The following is a 15,750-nucleotide window of genomic DNA, read 5'->3' as shown; positions in this document are numbered from 1 at the left end:
GCAGCTCAGAGAACCGACAGTCCCTCTACCCTTCACTGCCCTCGGATTACTCCCCTTCCCCATTTATTCAGAGATTGCCTGGGGCTTCCCCCTCTCTGAACTCTACTGTCCCTGTGTCTGATGCCACAGTCGGAGAATTGCAGGTAATAATGTGCTGTCCTGAATGTCCTCCCCTGACCCTGAAGCATCAATAATATTTTGCACTTACATAGCACCTATTACCCATGCCTCTCAGAACTCTCTGCAGGCATCAATTATTAAATGCTGGTAATGCAGCATGTAAGGTAGATAAGTCAAGCATGCAAAAATCAGGAAGTTCCAGAAACTCCCACAATGTTAACTCAGCGACACTGCAGACAATGGGCCAGATCCTCAGCTGATGTAAACCGGTGCCATCCCATAAATGCTGGGGAGGAGCTGGTGCAGTAGCTTTAAGTGTGGATTGATAGTGAGTGAATATTAAGGTTTACATTTAACAAGTGAAAAAGGAATTGAGGCTTCCCGAGCACAGCTGGCTTAACCCAAAATCTCCTGGAAACGTGCTGTCCTTAGAAGTGTGGGTCCCTTACATATAGCACAAGCCTAGCTCCAGCCCTAGATCTTGACTATGGACCTCAGCACTCCCAACCTCCTTCACCTGGTGTCCCTCCATGACTCCCCATTTTGAACTGTCACTTGCTGTGGTCCAAACTCCCCCCTTATGGCTGGAGCCCATCCCACCCTCTTGTAGTTCATAAATCCCTTCTGACACCCCCCCAAACTGAAAAGTGTCCTGATCCCACCAGTGCACAGGTAACCAATACAAACACATGCCTCTTCCTAGGTTACTGCTGTCATGGTTACTGGGCTAGCTGCACCTTTGTCTCCTTTCTGGTCCCCGAGGGCACCCCCTCAGGTGTCAGACCTTGTGCCTTCACCTCTCCTGGGGTGGAATTCCACAATTCTGCCACTCTTAAACTGAGCCGTGGGCTACAGCACCCTGTGCATCAACCGCGCTTATCCAGCAGGTTGGATGGAGTCCAGACCCCTGTAGGCAGAGGTGCCAGAACAGGGGAGCCAGGGCCCAAACACTTTTTACCTCCCATAAGGGCAAGCGACAGGGGAGGGGGGGGGTCAAGGAGGAGGAGAGGGGGCAGAGTCTCGGGGGGGAAGAGGTGGCGCGGAAGTGGGGCCTAGGGGGAAGGGGCAGCATGGCCACAATTCAGGCACCGGTGGGGCCTCCCACTTTTAAGGCGCTTCCGATACTCCTGCTTGTAGGTTCTTCCCTTGGGGATGCTGTGACCGGCTACCTTGGCTTAAGAAGGCTATTGTTCATTTTAACAGTAGGAACAAAGCATTTACAGAGAATGTGCATTTTAAAATGAACAATCTACACACACATCCGTCTTAGCTAGAGGCCTACCATCCCCGGATGGTAACCTAGGCTGATCTAGCGTCTTCAGTCATCCCAGCATTGTCTGTCTCAAACAAATATTTCCCTCTCTTAAGAGAGGATGTCAGGACAGGGAAAAGCCTGGGGATATAGGAGATCAAAAGGACTCTCTTAACAGCTCTTCAGCGTTTGCTGAGGCTAGGTCTACACTGGGGTGGGGGTGGGGGGCGGCCAACCTAAGATACGCAACTTCAGCTACGCGAATAGTGTAGCTGAAGTCGGCATATCTTAGGTCGATTTACCTGGCCGTGAGGATGGCGGTGAGTCGACTCCGCTTCCGCCTCTTGCCACGGTGGAGTTCCGGAGTCGACAGCAGAGCAATTGGGGATTGATTTTATCGTGTCTACACTAGACGCGATAAATCGATCCCCGATAGATCGATCGCTACCCGCCAATCTGGTGGGTAGTGTAGACGTACCCTGAGGGGTGGCTTATCTCAATCCATTCTTCACCTTCCTGCCTGTTTATCCTGACAACCCCCTCAGGCTATTCCTACAGAAAATACCCCCATAACCAGCTCAGCATGAAGCATTTGCACATTGCCCAATTCCTCAGGAACAGCCGTGGTGGGTTTCCAGCTGCTCTGTGACAATCAGTACAGCCTCACTGTCCCCAAGGCACTCAGGTAACTGGTACAGAGTACCGGGGAGAAGTTCAGCTGCACTCTAGGTCCACAGTTATCCTGTGTACTTGAAAACAAAGGGCAGATATAAAATCCTTCAAGAGTGGATGTATCCGACACGATGACAGAGCTGAGGGCAGCCTACGCTTCAAACCTGCTCATCTGCCTCCCTGATGTTATAAAGCAAGTGGTCCCCATTCATCTGCATCCGTTCAGCACCCACGCTGACAACCTCATTTGAATCTGTTTAATTCTTTAGCAACCTCAACAAGCTCCCACTTAAGAACAGAGCAGGTGAGGCACGAGCCTGGGTCCACCCAACCTAATACGGTATTTATCACAACGCTATCGCAGCTTTGAAATGGCTACAGGAGGTTGCTCGCAACAGGACTTCTGAAAAGCAACATTTTCCTCTCCTTTCTCCACCAGGTGCTACCTTCTCAAGATGTGCTGGAGACCAAGGCTTGGTCATGGCTTTAGACTTGACTGATTGCAGTCGGACTTATGCACGTGCTTAAAGTTAAGGGCTGAAGCGAGCGATATGCTGTGCTGGGTTCTCAATGAAAGACAAACCAGTGACCTTTTGCAAATGTCGGATTTCAGATACAGGGGACTCACTAGTGCAGGCGCTCAACAAAAAGTCTACAGGACCCTTTACCTTAACTCGACAGTTCACTCAACAGTGGCACTGCCAGGTGATGCTGTGTGGTGGCCAGTCCAAGATGGGCTGTTGGCTCTCAGTCACTGATTAGCGGAGAAGAGTCCACGTGTGAGGCAAACTTGCAGCCACACCAGGGCTGGTCGCTCAGCTGCTGCAGTGAGCCAGCCCTCAGGCATGCAGCAGCAACCTATCGCCAAGCAGAGCCTGGGGTCACCTGCCCACACCACAACCCCAGCACAGCCACAGATCAATTTATGCTTCATCCCTACCTGGCCAGGAACCCTCCTGCTGCTGTCACTGTCATCCTCATCATCGAGGAGTTGCTGGAGCTGCTGCTGCTGAAGGTCGCTGTGGAGAGACTGCTGCCCCTGCTACTGAGAGACTGAGTGATCAAACCATCATCATTACCTCCTGGTCCTGTGGTGGTGGTTGCTGTGGTGGCGGGGAGCAGCATGGAGCCTTCCCCCTAGTCCATCCACCTCTCCAACACCGCTACCGCCACCCTTGCTTACCATCTGGGACTTCCTCTCTTCCTCCGCCTACCTGCTTGCCTGCCCTTGCTCCATCTGGGAGCTTGCCTGCAGCAGCGTGTAGAGACTTGTTTGTTAGCACATGTGCCCCTCCCTCCCATGGACTCCCGCCGCTTTCTCACTGGATCCTGCAGCAGCTTGCCCCCACCGTTGCTGCCCACCCTATCTGCCCCACTATTGCTTATTTGTTTCCTCTGCCCCAGCCTAGTCCCTTTGTCAGACTTTGTTTGCCTGTCTTGTCCTTGGAGAGTTTCCTTGCCTTTCCTGTCCTGCCCCGCTGCCAGCACGTGATAGGGAGGCATTAGAGTAGTCCGTTCTGGTGCCCCACCAGGGGGCTCAATACCGGGTATTATTCTTTGGGGGAGGACCGGTGTTACCTCTGCTGGGCTACAGTGTACGTCCAGAGAAATTGCCCCATGGCCCAGCAAAGAGGGGCGAGTCCCAGGAGGGCACCGGCCCTATCACCACCAGTGACCCTGATCGCCCTGCTCCTATGGGTGCCCCTCCTCCTCCGTCTGCTTCCACTCTGACCCTGCAGGTAGCCCCCCCATTGTGCCCATACAAGTGGGTGGGCCAAGCCACCATTGTGAGCAGGCAGGCAGGCAGGGCCCATGGAAGAGAGGGCGGCAGGACTGCTGCCGGGCATCGGAGAGGGCCGGGGGGTGGGAAGCTTTCCCTTTGCCCCATTGTCCCACCCTTGCCTCCCCAAACACTAGTAACATCACCTTTACCCCTCACCCCAGCCTTTCTGGCCAGCCCTCCACTGCTACTTATCACCTTATTATCTTCTAGAGGTTTGCAAATTGATTGCTTAATTACTTGCTCCATTATCTTTCCAGGAACAGAAGTCAAGCTGACTGTCTGTAATTCCCCGGGTTGTCCTTATTTCCCTTTTTATAGATTGGCACTATATTTGCCCTTTTCCAGACTTCTGGAATCTCTCCCGTCTCCCATGACTTTTCAAAGATAATCGCTAATGACTCAGATATCTCCTCATTTGAATCTGTTTAATTCTTTAGCAACCTCAACCAACTCCCACTTAAGAGCAGAGCAGGTGAGGCACGAGCCTGGGTCCACCCAACCTAATACCGTATTTATCACAATGCTATCGCAGCTTTGAAATGGCTACAGGAGGTTGCTCAGTTCCCTGGGACAATGGATGACATAGCTCCACAAATGCTAATGGATTCCCATGTGTCCAACCCAATCCCCTGACCCTTGCAACAGGACTGCACTGGGTCTCGTGGGGGAGGGGGAGGATTTAGTCTCTCCCCTGGAGAAGGGAGAACAGCGCCTGCTCTGCCTCTGCAGTCAGGTCCACGTCTTCAGATCCCTAAAGACTGTTCTATCCTGCCACCTCATCACTTAGCCAGAGAAGACAGATGTAGCACATGTCATATTTCTTCTTTAGTCAGGGCTTCCTGTCCCTTCATGACTTGTTTCCAAACCGCATGAAGGGCACATCTGTACACGCTCGTGCTCCATACTTTTCATTTCCTCACCCTCATGTCTCGTCCCAAGGCCAAGTGACTGCCCATCCTACCATCTGTGGAGGGTGAGGGATCCCCAGTGGGCCAGTCTGTATTCCACCCTGGTCCCATGGCCCACAGGGGATATCAGCTGGCAGCTACTTCATGGAGCTGTAACCACAAGCGTGTACCTGGCGGGGTTCGCTCCCATCCCCGCCACCTGCCCCTTCTGCGTCCAGCTGGAGTGCACCAGGTTAAAGCCCTTTTTCCGGCTCCTCCAGAACCACCTTCTTAGGTCCTAGCTGCACTTTTCCCTGCACCTCCTGATTTACGTCTGTGGCCCCACGAAGTTGCAAGACTTCCCCGTCAACCTCCTGCACCCCAGGGCCTGAGCTGTAACTGTGTGTGCCCCGCCCTGATCCAGGGCCTGGGCTCCCTACCTGTTTGCTTGCTCAGCCCCTGCACCAGAGGGCCTGAGCCCGGAACTAACTGTTGTCTGCTCAGCCCCTGTCTGAGGGCCTGAGCCCTGAGCTAGCTGTCGGTTTTGCTCCGCCCCTGCACCGGAGGGCCGGAGCTTCTGAACTAAGTGGCTGTTTATTCCAGCAGTAGTGAGTCGGTGTGGCTCCCCTCCCGCCCAGGAGGGTCGAGCCCCGGCAAGGACCTATTACACGTGGCACCCAACATGGGGCGACGAGCCCCTGCCCCTGTGAGAAGGGGCTAGAAGGGGAGTGGCCGTTGCCCCCCCGTTCCAGTAAGGAATGGATATGGAGCAGTTGTTCCAGCTGCTCACTGAGAGCCAGGAGCGGCAGCAGACGGCCCAGTTGCAGCAGCAGCAGCAGCAGGCCGCTCAGCTCGCGCAGCAGCGAGATGCCGCCCATCTCCAGTTACAGCAGGAGCAGCACACGGCCCAGCTTGAGCAACAGCAGCAGCTGGTGCAGCAGTTGGGAGTCCAGCTGCAGCAGCTGCTGGTTACGCTCCCTCGCCCCGCGGCGGGGCCGGCGGGGGAGGCTGCGGAGATGCCACGGTTAGCTGCCCCCCTTCGTCTGACTAAGATGGGCACGGACGATGACCCCGAGGCCTTCCTGGTCACCTTTGAGCGGGTAGCCCTCGTCGCCGGGTGGACCAGGGACCAGTGGGCTACCCTCTTAGCCCCCTATCTGACCGGGGCAGCCCAGGTGGCCTACCGCGGATTGGCGGCCGAGGAAGCCCGGGACTATGACCAGGTGAAGGCCGCGATACTGGACGCTCTTGACATCAGTCCCGAGACCTTTCGACAACGGTTCCGGAGCCAGACTTACCCCGCCGGGGCCCGACCGCGGGTAGTGGCCCAGACCCTAAAAGAGGCCTGCCGGCAGTGGCTGCAACCCGACACCCGGATGGCCGAGGAGGTGACCGAACAGGTTATACTAGAACAGTTTATTCACACTCTACCCTCCCGAGGGTGCGCCTGGGTGCTCCGCCACCGGCCGGCGACACTGGCCATGGCGGTATCACTGATGGAAGATTTCCTTGCTGCCGAAAATGCAGTGGGTCCCACCTTCCGACGTCCCAACACCGGGTCCGAACCAGCCCACAGCGAAAGGAAAGGGGAACCCCCGAGCGAGCCACGGCACCCCGAACCCAGGCCCGACTCCCGCCGCGAGCCCCAGGCCCGGCACATGGAATCGGCCTCTCGGACAGGGCCAACGGCCCCGGGCCAGGGGCTCCCAAGGGCTCGGCGGAGCCCCCCCCCCGGAGCCCGAGCCGAGTGGGCCCGCGGAGCAGGTGACCTGAACTAGGTCCCTGTTTCGGCTGTGGGAAGATGGGGCACCTCCAGCGAGACTGTCCAGAGATGGATTGTAGTTATGGACAAGTGTGGGCGGGCCACACTCGAGCCCGGCCAGCCATGAATCCCAAGCTGACAGTCCCGGCGGCTGTTGGGGGGCGGACTACCCAGGCTTTGATCGACTCTGGCTGTGGCCAGACGTTGATCCGTAAGGACCTGGTACCGCAGAGCGATACCCACCTCGGGTGCATCCATTTACAGTGTATCCAAGGGGACGTCCGACCCTACCCCAGTGCCCGGGTCCCCCTAACGATCGCGGCTGTCACCCGGCATCTGGTGGTCGGGGTAGCTCCCCACCTCGCATATCCCGTGATCCTGGGTCGGGACTGGCCTGCCTTCGAGGAAGTCCTACGTTCCACGCCGGCCCTGGAGGCCGATCGGCTAGGGTCCTCATCCGAGAGCACCGAGCAGGTCTCGGCGACCGAGGTAGACAGCACGGACGAGGCGGGGCAGCAGCCGGAGCCCGCCCCTCAACCCCGCTTCGACACCGACTTCTGTCGGGACCAGCGAGCGGACCCTACCCTCAGCCGCTTCTACGAGCAGCTCGCAGCAGTGGATGGGAGTATTGTGGACCCCCAGCAAGTCACCCAATGGCCCCACTTCGAGCTGCGCCGAGACCGGCTCTACCGCGTGGACCGCGACCCCCACACCCGGGAACCACAGACCCAACTGTTGGTGCCCCTGTGTCACCGGCGGGCCGTAATGAAACTAGCCCATGATGTGCCGGCCGCCGGGCACCTGGGGCAGGAGAAGACCCTCGCCCGGATCCTGGCGCGCTTCTTTTGGCCAGGAGTCCACCAGGAGGTGAAGAAGTATTGCGCCTCCTGCCCAGACTGTCAGTTGGTCGCTCCGCCCGGGGTCCCCAAGGCGCCCCTGGTCCCCATGCCATTGATGGAGACGCCCTTCGAATGGGTCGCCATGGACCTCGTGGGCCCGCTCCCAAAAAGCGCTGCGGGTTTTCAATACATTCTGGTTCTGGTGGACTATACCTCCCGATTTCCGGAAGCCATCCCTCTGCGAAGTATTATCGCCTGGACTATCGCGGGGGAGCTGCTGAAGATCTTCACGCGGGTAGGACTGCCTAGGGAGATCCTAACCGACCAGGGGACGAACTTCACTTCCCGACTGTTACAGCAGGTCTGTGCCCTCTTAGGCATTAAACAACTCCGCACTTCCATTTACCACCCGCAGATGGACGGGTTAGTGGAGCAGTTCAACCGCACTCTTAAAGGCATGTTGCGGAAATGCCCAGCAGAGGACCTCCGCCACTAGGACCAGTTCCTTCCGCCCTTGCTGCTAGCCGTCCGAGAAGTCCCGCAAACCTCGACGAAATTCTCCCCATTCGAACTGCTATATGGGCGCAGACCACGGGGCCTCTTAGATCTGATGCGAGAAACTTGGGAACAATCGGCCTCCCCAGCCCAGGGCCTCTTAAAATACATTCTCCAGTTGCAGGAATACCTTACCCAGGCCGGGGCCCTGGCACGCGAGAATTTGAGGACGGCGCAGGAGCGACAGGAACGGACATATAACCAGGGGGCTCAAGTCCGGGAGTTTCAACCCGGGGACCGAGTCCTACTCCTCCTACCGTCCAGTGAATCAAAATTGTTAGCCCGCTGGCAGGGCCCTTACGACGTAGCGTGCAAGGTGGGTCCTGTCACCTATGAGGTACGGCAACCAGATAGACGCAAGGGGACCCAACGATATCATGTGAACCTGCTGAAACGGTGGCATGACCAGGAGGGCCTCTTAATTAACCCGTGCCCGCCCGAGCCGGAATTGGGACCCCGTGTACCCTCGACAGACGACACCCCGGCACCCCTGCTAGGCAAATCGCTCACTGAGGAGCAATATAAACAGGCCAACTGCCTCCTGCAGGCCTTCAAAAGGACCTTCACGGCAGTACCGGGCTACACGTCCCTGGTCAAGCACTCGATCCAGACCGAGCCTGGGAAAGTGATCTGAGAGACAACCCGGCCCCTGCCATATCGGATGCGTGACGAGGTCGAGGAGGAAGTAAGAGCCATGCTGGCTCTGGGCGTCATTGAGCCATCCCAGAGCGAGTGGCGCAGCCCGGTGGTCCTGGTGCCCAAGCCAGATGGCACCCGCCGCTTCTGCATCGATTTCCGAAGGGTAAACGCCATCTCGCACTTTGACGCTTACCCAATGCCCCGCGTGGATGAGTTACTGGGCCGCCTGGGGGAGGCCCAGTATATTACCACCCTGGATCTCAGCAAGGGCTATTGGCAGATTCCCCTCGAAGAGACCTCGAAGGAGAAAACCGCCTTTGCCACCCCGACGGGGCTATACCAGTTCACCCGGATGCCGTTCGGTCTCCATGGAGCCCCGGCCACCTTCCAGCGACTGATGGATCATCTCCTACAGTCCCATCAGGACTATGCGGCCGCCTACCTCGATGACGTGGTCATCTATAGCCGCAGCTGGGAAGACCATCTGCCCCGGGTTGCGGCGGTCCTGAGGTGCCTGCGACAGGCGGGTCTGACCGCCAACCCCAAAAAGTGCCGTATTGCCTGGCAAGAAACCACCTATCTCGGCTATACAGTCAGGGGCGGGCGTGTCAAACCCCTCGTCGGAAAGGTCCAGGCCCTTCTGGACTGTCCCACCCCGACGACCAAACGACACGTTCGGCAGTTCCTGGGCCTCGTTGGATATTATCGACGGTTCGTCCCCCAGTTCGCGTCCATAGCTGCGCCCTAAACTGGGCTCCTGACTAAGGACCGCCCCCGGCAGGTACAATGGTCCCTGGAGTGTGAGGCCGCCTTCCGGACACTTCAGAAGTGCCTCTGCCAGGAGCCGGTTCTATATAGCCCGGATTTTAATCGTCAATTCATCCTTCAGACCGACGCCTCCGAGGTGGGGTTGGGGGCAGTCTTGTCCCAAGAAGTGGATGGAAAAGACCACCCCGTGCTATACCTCAGCCGGAAGCTGTTCCCCCGAGAGAGGAATTACGCAGTCGTGGAAAAAGAGGCCCTCGCCGTGAAGTGGGCCAGCGATGCCCTTCGCCTCTACCTCCTCGGGGCACCGTTCACCCTGGTCACGGACCACGGCCCCCTCCGGTGGCTGATGCGTATGAAAGATAATAACGCCCACATTATGCGTTGGTACCTGGCCTTGCAGCCCTATGCGTTTACTGTTCAGCATCGGGCTGGCAAGGACCATGCAAATGTGGACTTCCTATCCCGCATCGGGGAGATAGAAGGACCTGGCCCCGGTACGCGGGAGCCAGTCTTAAGGGTGTGTGTGTGTAGTGAGTCGGTGTGACTGCCCTCCTGCCCAGAAGAGGGAGCACCCTTGCAGGCACCTGAGTGGGTGGAGCCACCGCCGCCTGTTCCCGCCCCCCCCAGAAGTCAAGGGGTGGGACAGGAAGTATAAAGGCCGGCCGCCAGAGCTCAGTCAGCGCCCAGCCACCACAGGGAGCAGACGTGCGGCCGGGAGCTCCCGGCCGGGAGACCTCCGAGGCCCGTGCCCTAACTGGCTGGAGCTGCCCCGGGCCCACTACGAGAAGGAGCCGCCAGAGCCCGTCCGCTCCCGTCGTTGGGAGGAACCCTTGGAACCCCCCCCCACACTAACCCTGAAGGCGAGACCGCACCAGAGCCCCTCTGCCCCTGCTGTTACCCGGAGGAGCCGCCCGAGTGTAATTGGCCGGATTTCCCCATGGAGCTGCCGGACCTGCCACCGAGCCCTGGCCGAGAGGAGCCCATGCTGGTGGACTGGCCCGGGCCCGGTGCCACGAGCGAGGTAGGCCCTGAGGGGGAACCTGGAAGTAGCCCGAGGGTAGCCGACCCCGGTCAGGCTGCAGACGCATGTGAGCCAATGTCAGTATGTTTCGGTCAGGATACCCCACTGACCAGCAGCGGTAGTAACCGCTGCTAGGGCCCCGGGCTGGAACGCTGTGGAGTGGGTGGGCCTGCGTTCCCCCCTGCCACCCCCACTCACGGGTGGCAGGCTTCCCCCTCACCCAACGCTCAGCTGTAGGAGCCTGGGCGTACCCCAGCTGTTTGCTTGCTCAGCCCCTGCACCCCAGGGCCTGAGCTGTAACTGTGTGTGCCCCGCCCTGATCCAGGGCCTGGGCTCCCTAACTGTTTGCTTGCTCAGCCCCTGCACCAGAGGGCCTGAGCCCTGAGCTAGCTGTCTGTTTTGCTCCGCCCCTGCACCGGAGGGCCGGAGCTTCTGAACTAACTGGCTGTTTATTCCAGCAGTAGTGAGTCGGTGTGGCTCCCCTCCCGCCCAGGAGGGTCGAGCCCCGGCACGGACCTATTACATGTCCCCAGTCCATCGACTCTCCCATTACCACTAGCACGACTCCTGAAGACTGTCTGGGGAATACCTCTATCTCCTAGCCCAGCAATTCACCTCCACCCCTATTTCCATCTGGGACTCTGACAGCAGCTGAGACGCTGTGTGCAGGCATGCATGGGTGCATGTGCCCCCCCCCCACCGTTTTGGACTTGCCCTTTCCCCAGATGCACGAGGCTGGTGGGCCTAGGGTGACCAGATGTCCCGATTTTTATAGGAACAGTCCCAATTTTTCAGTCTTTTTCTCAAATAGGAACCTATTACCCTCCACCCCCTGTCCCAACACTTGCTGTCTGGTCACCTTAGGTGGGCCCCCTCCTCTGCCTGCCTACCAGACCCCCTGCAGCATTTGCTTTGTTTGCCTCTCCTTGCAGAGCTTCCGACTCCAGCAACTCCCAGCCTGCTCTTGCCGCTGCCCCAGCCTTGCCTGAGCTCCATCCTGGTGTCGTTCTTGCCATGCATTAGCCTCGCCTCGGCCTCCGCATCCCCTCCAAACCCTTGGACTCTGAGACTATCCAATTTTTACCTTCGGCACGTATCTGGCCACTGGCTTTGGTACCAGGCCACAAAAATCTGCCCTTTCAGTTGACACCTTGTTGTTGGTCTCCAAAGACAGGCCAACACCTACAGCTCTCCTGTAACCCCCGAAGGGGTGGTCCCCTCCAGCACTGTAGGGGACACATTGCTGTAGAATGAATGCAGCTCAGGCAACATCAAGCCAGCTTGACATTCACTTTTCCAAGAGACAAAAAAATTGAGGCGGTTTTCCAGTATGTTGTGAGATGTTCCATCCTGTCTCATAGTGGATGCTTTCTTACTATTGTTCCTAATTAGAACCTGCTTTTGACCAGCCTAAACAAACCCTCCCTCTCCAGGGTGTTCACAGCCTTCAGATCCCTAAAGACTGTTATATCCTGCCACCTCATCATTTAGCCAGAGAAGACAGATGTCGCACATGTAATATTTCTTCTTTAGTCAGGGCTTCCTGTCCCTTCATGACTTGTTGCTCTTTTATTAAATTCCCTCCCATTTGTTGACGTGCTGCTGGTACTGAACTGCCCCAGAATGCTGCCCAGTATTCTTGGCCTCTATGCCCCAGAGCTTCAGGGAGGACGACTTTCAGGTCCATGCTCAGCGACTGGAGGCTTTTATGTAGTCATAAGGTAGCTTAGATACTCTGGTGGATAGATGAGACTTGTGTTCGGCTTTATTAAGGAAAGAATCCTTTGTTAAGTGCCTCAAAGGCAGGAAGCTATTTAAGTGTGATCACTGCAGCATTTACTATTATGTGGCACTAACGACTCGTCTCTTGTACATAGCAACACTGGGGAACTCGTTAGATTTGAATTTGCCAGGCTTCACAGTTTGCAATGTCACTTGCAATATTTGTTAGGTGAGACAAGCGCCTCCTTTACATTGGCAGCAAGAATCCGCTGTAAGGAAAGGGGCATTGCCAAGGCAGGCTCAGATCCAGCAGGAGCCTGGCAAGATCACTGGTCCCTCCCACTCCTTCTTGGAGATTCACCCAGCTGGAATTAGCCTGCTGCCGGGGCCCCAGACTCCAGCAGCAGAGTCAGGATTCCTCTGGACAGGACCCTGACCCCCCCCCCCACCACCTGCACTACAGCAGCTGAAGCAAGAGCCAGGGTGAGCATTTGACTCTCCAGTCCCCTTCATAGCTCTCACTTACCCAGCGTCTGACCATTCAGCCTGTGACTTCACTGGAACATTGTTTGCTGACCTACGCACAGCACCAGTTATTGACCGTTCCATTTCCCACTCCGCTTTGCCTGGCCTCTCCCATGCCTGCCTACCTGTCCTGCTTTCCCATGCACTAGACACCTGTTCCCCTTCTCTCAGCCCCTCCCCACCCACTTGGAGTCTCCCTCTCCTTCTGTTTGTATCCAGGGTCCCAAAGTGTTAGGGGCCTCACAAGAGTTATTTTGGCCTGTACCATTTCCACCTCCCCCATGTGCCAATTCCATATATTTCTTTGTATGTTTCATACATTGCCCAAGTGCTGCTTTTTCTAAAAACAATGCTACTGGCAGTGACTTGGCTTGGTTGCAAGTTAAGAACAAATAAGCGTTTGCAGCAAAACATTCACGAGTAACCCAAAATATCTAGTTCCTGTAGAGGATCCAGTACTCACCAGTAACCCTACAATAACAAAACAGGGAGCAGGAGTGAGGTGATTTTACCACTGTACGCTGCATTGGTGGGACCAGTACTGGAATACTGTGTCTGGTTCTGGTATCCGCGTTTTAAAAAGGATATGGAGAAACTGGTGAGGGTGCAGAAGAGCCGTAAAAGTGATTTGGGGCCTGGAAAATGCCTTTGATTATTTTTTAAGGCTTGTTACTCTATCTGTTCAGTTTATCCAATAGAAGGTTGAGGGATGGCTTGATCACAATGTATAACCACCTTCATCGGGAGAAAATGCCAGGTACGAACAGGCTGGCACAGAAAGGGATCATGAGAACCAATATCTGCAAGCTGGATCCAGACAAATTCAAATTAGAGATGTGGTATAAGCTTATCAGTGAGGGTGATTTGCCACGGGAAAATATGACCAAGGGAAGTAGTGGGTTCTCTATTTCTTTCTCTCTTCAAATCAAGACTGGATTCTTTTCTAGAAGAAATGCTTTAGCCAAACACAAGCTATTGGGAGTAACCAGAGAGGGGTAAACTGGCTGAAATGTAATGGTGTGTGATATACAGGAGGTTGGGAGCCGCAGAACCAGGGAGGCTAGTGCCCCTGCAATGGAAATATTGGGGGGCGGGTCTATATTGCCTCATTTTCAGACTGATAATGCATGCAGCCTAGTCCTTATGCACAGCCCTACAAGAACAAACCAGTGTGTGCGATCCGGCACTGATAAGCAACCCTGCCATAACAAGCTGTTGTGCAGTGCAACACCCATGAGCAGTCTTACACTAACAATAATGGGAAGCCAATGTGTGCAGCCCACTGCTTATGAGCAGCCCTACAATAACAAATCAGTTTAGGACCATCAAACGTATGCAGCCCAGAACTCATGATGTACCTTAGGTACTTCTATCAGAGGGGTAGCCGTGTTAGTCTATAAGGTGCCACAGGACTCTTTGTTGCTGTTTACAGATCCAGACTAACAGATGTATTGGAGCATAAGCTTTCGTGGTGACAAAGTGGGTATTCACCCACGAAAGCTTATGCTCCAATACATCTGTTAGTCTATAAGGTGCCACAGGACTCTTTGGCCACAGAAGTACCTAAGAAGCAACAAAGTCACCATAGTATCTGATTACCTCAGTGTCTTTAACTGTATTTATCCTCAACGTATCTGTGAGGCAGGGCAGTGTTATTATCCCATTGTCCAGATGGGGAACTGAGGCATGGAGAAGCTAAGTGACACAAGGGTCACACAGGAAAGCTGCAGCAGACCAGGAAATCATACCCTGGTTTCTCTGAGTCCTAAGCTAGTGCCCTAGCAACCCTACGACAACAAGTCACTGCACACAGGTGACGGAACTGAGAACATTGAAAAGGAAACAATTTAGCCTCCAGCGCTAGAGAGGCGGTTATAATCGGCAAGTACTAAATACGGACATTACAAAAAGTGCCCTTGGAGTTAAACACCATATTGTTCCCCAATCTTGCAATTATACCCTACTTAGTATGCACTTCCACGGGCAATGGTTAAAATGTGAATACAGGCTCATTACAGGGATAGCTGGTCATTTCCAGTTAGACGATAGGTCTAGGGTGGCGGGAGGAGTGGAGTCAGAGGGATTAATTGGATCTTTTTCAAAGTCTCACATTCTCTGGCTGATGGGAGTGAAAGATTAACCAGGCTGACCTGGCTGATCGGAGCTTTCTCCTGTGGATGGTCCTACAGAATTTCATAGAGATGGAACTACAGATGGAATGGGACCTGTAGAAATGATGCTTAAAAACCTCAGAGAACTTGGATCCTTTCATTAGAATTTTGGAACCATCCTGCAGAACTCTAGAGGGGGGATACACCCATATGGAAGTCCTATAGACTGGAATAATTCTATTTACCATCTCTTCTCAAGGTGGGGGTACTGGTCTCAATCTCCTCCATTTGGTTCATTCACTGAGTTGGAATGAGGAGCAGAAGAATCTGAACTGGATTTCCACATGGACTAGAAAGGGTCTCCCCCTCCCTTCCAGCCCTGTCTCCCTCCATGTGTCTGCAATACCTGGGGACTACACGCAGTGATGCAATAGCTTAGTGCTTGTGAACCATGTTAACTTCTAGTGGCCGAAGAAAGATTCATAGATGCCAAAGTCAGAATGGACCATTGTGATCATCCAGCCTGACCTCCTACGTTACAGGAGTTTTATCCTATCCACTGTTATTCCAGTAGTCATGACATACAGCCGAGGGACAGCTAGGAAGTTTTAGTCTGCCACAGTCTTGTCACTAGAGCTGATAGAAAAATCAATTTCCATCATGTGGAAACTCCAATATTTTGACAATCGTTTTAGCCCCAAGTTGGGATGAAATGCCGAAGTATTAAAATGCATGGTGGCACAGAAAGGTAAAATAATTACATATGGAACATTGCAATAGCTCAAGCAGTTACAGTTCAGTGTAGAAACAGTGTTCTACAGCTCCTATAATACATTGTGGCAGTGCAGCGAGATGGAAGACCACAATACACCATAGGAGGTGTAACCTGGCCAGTGTCCCTGGCCCACAGAGGAGAATGAGGCACCCAAACTACAACTCCCATGAAGCATCACTGCATTTTAGGTGGACACCAATTAATGTTGAGCTGACCCAAAAGGAAACATTTCAATTTGGGTCAACCAACCCACAACAAAAATATTTTGTTTCATAGTACCTAACAAAAGATAGCAACATTTCAGCCAAATCAAAGATCT

The sequence above is a fragment of the Chrysemys picta genome, chromosome 1, assembly GCF_011386835.1.
Source record: "Chrysemys picta bellii isolate R12L10 chromosome 1, ASM1138683v2, whole genome shotgun sequence".
Taxonomy (NCBI): domain Eukaryota; kingdom Metazoa; phylum Chordata; order Testudines; family Emydidae; genus Chrysemys; species Chrysemys picta.
Note: the sequence above shows the minus strand (reverse complement) of the source record.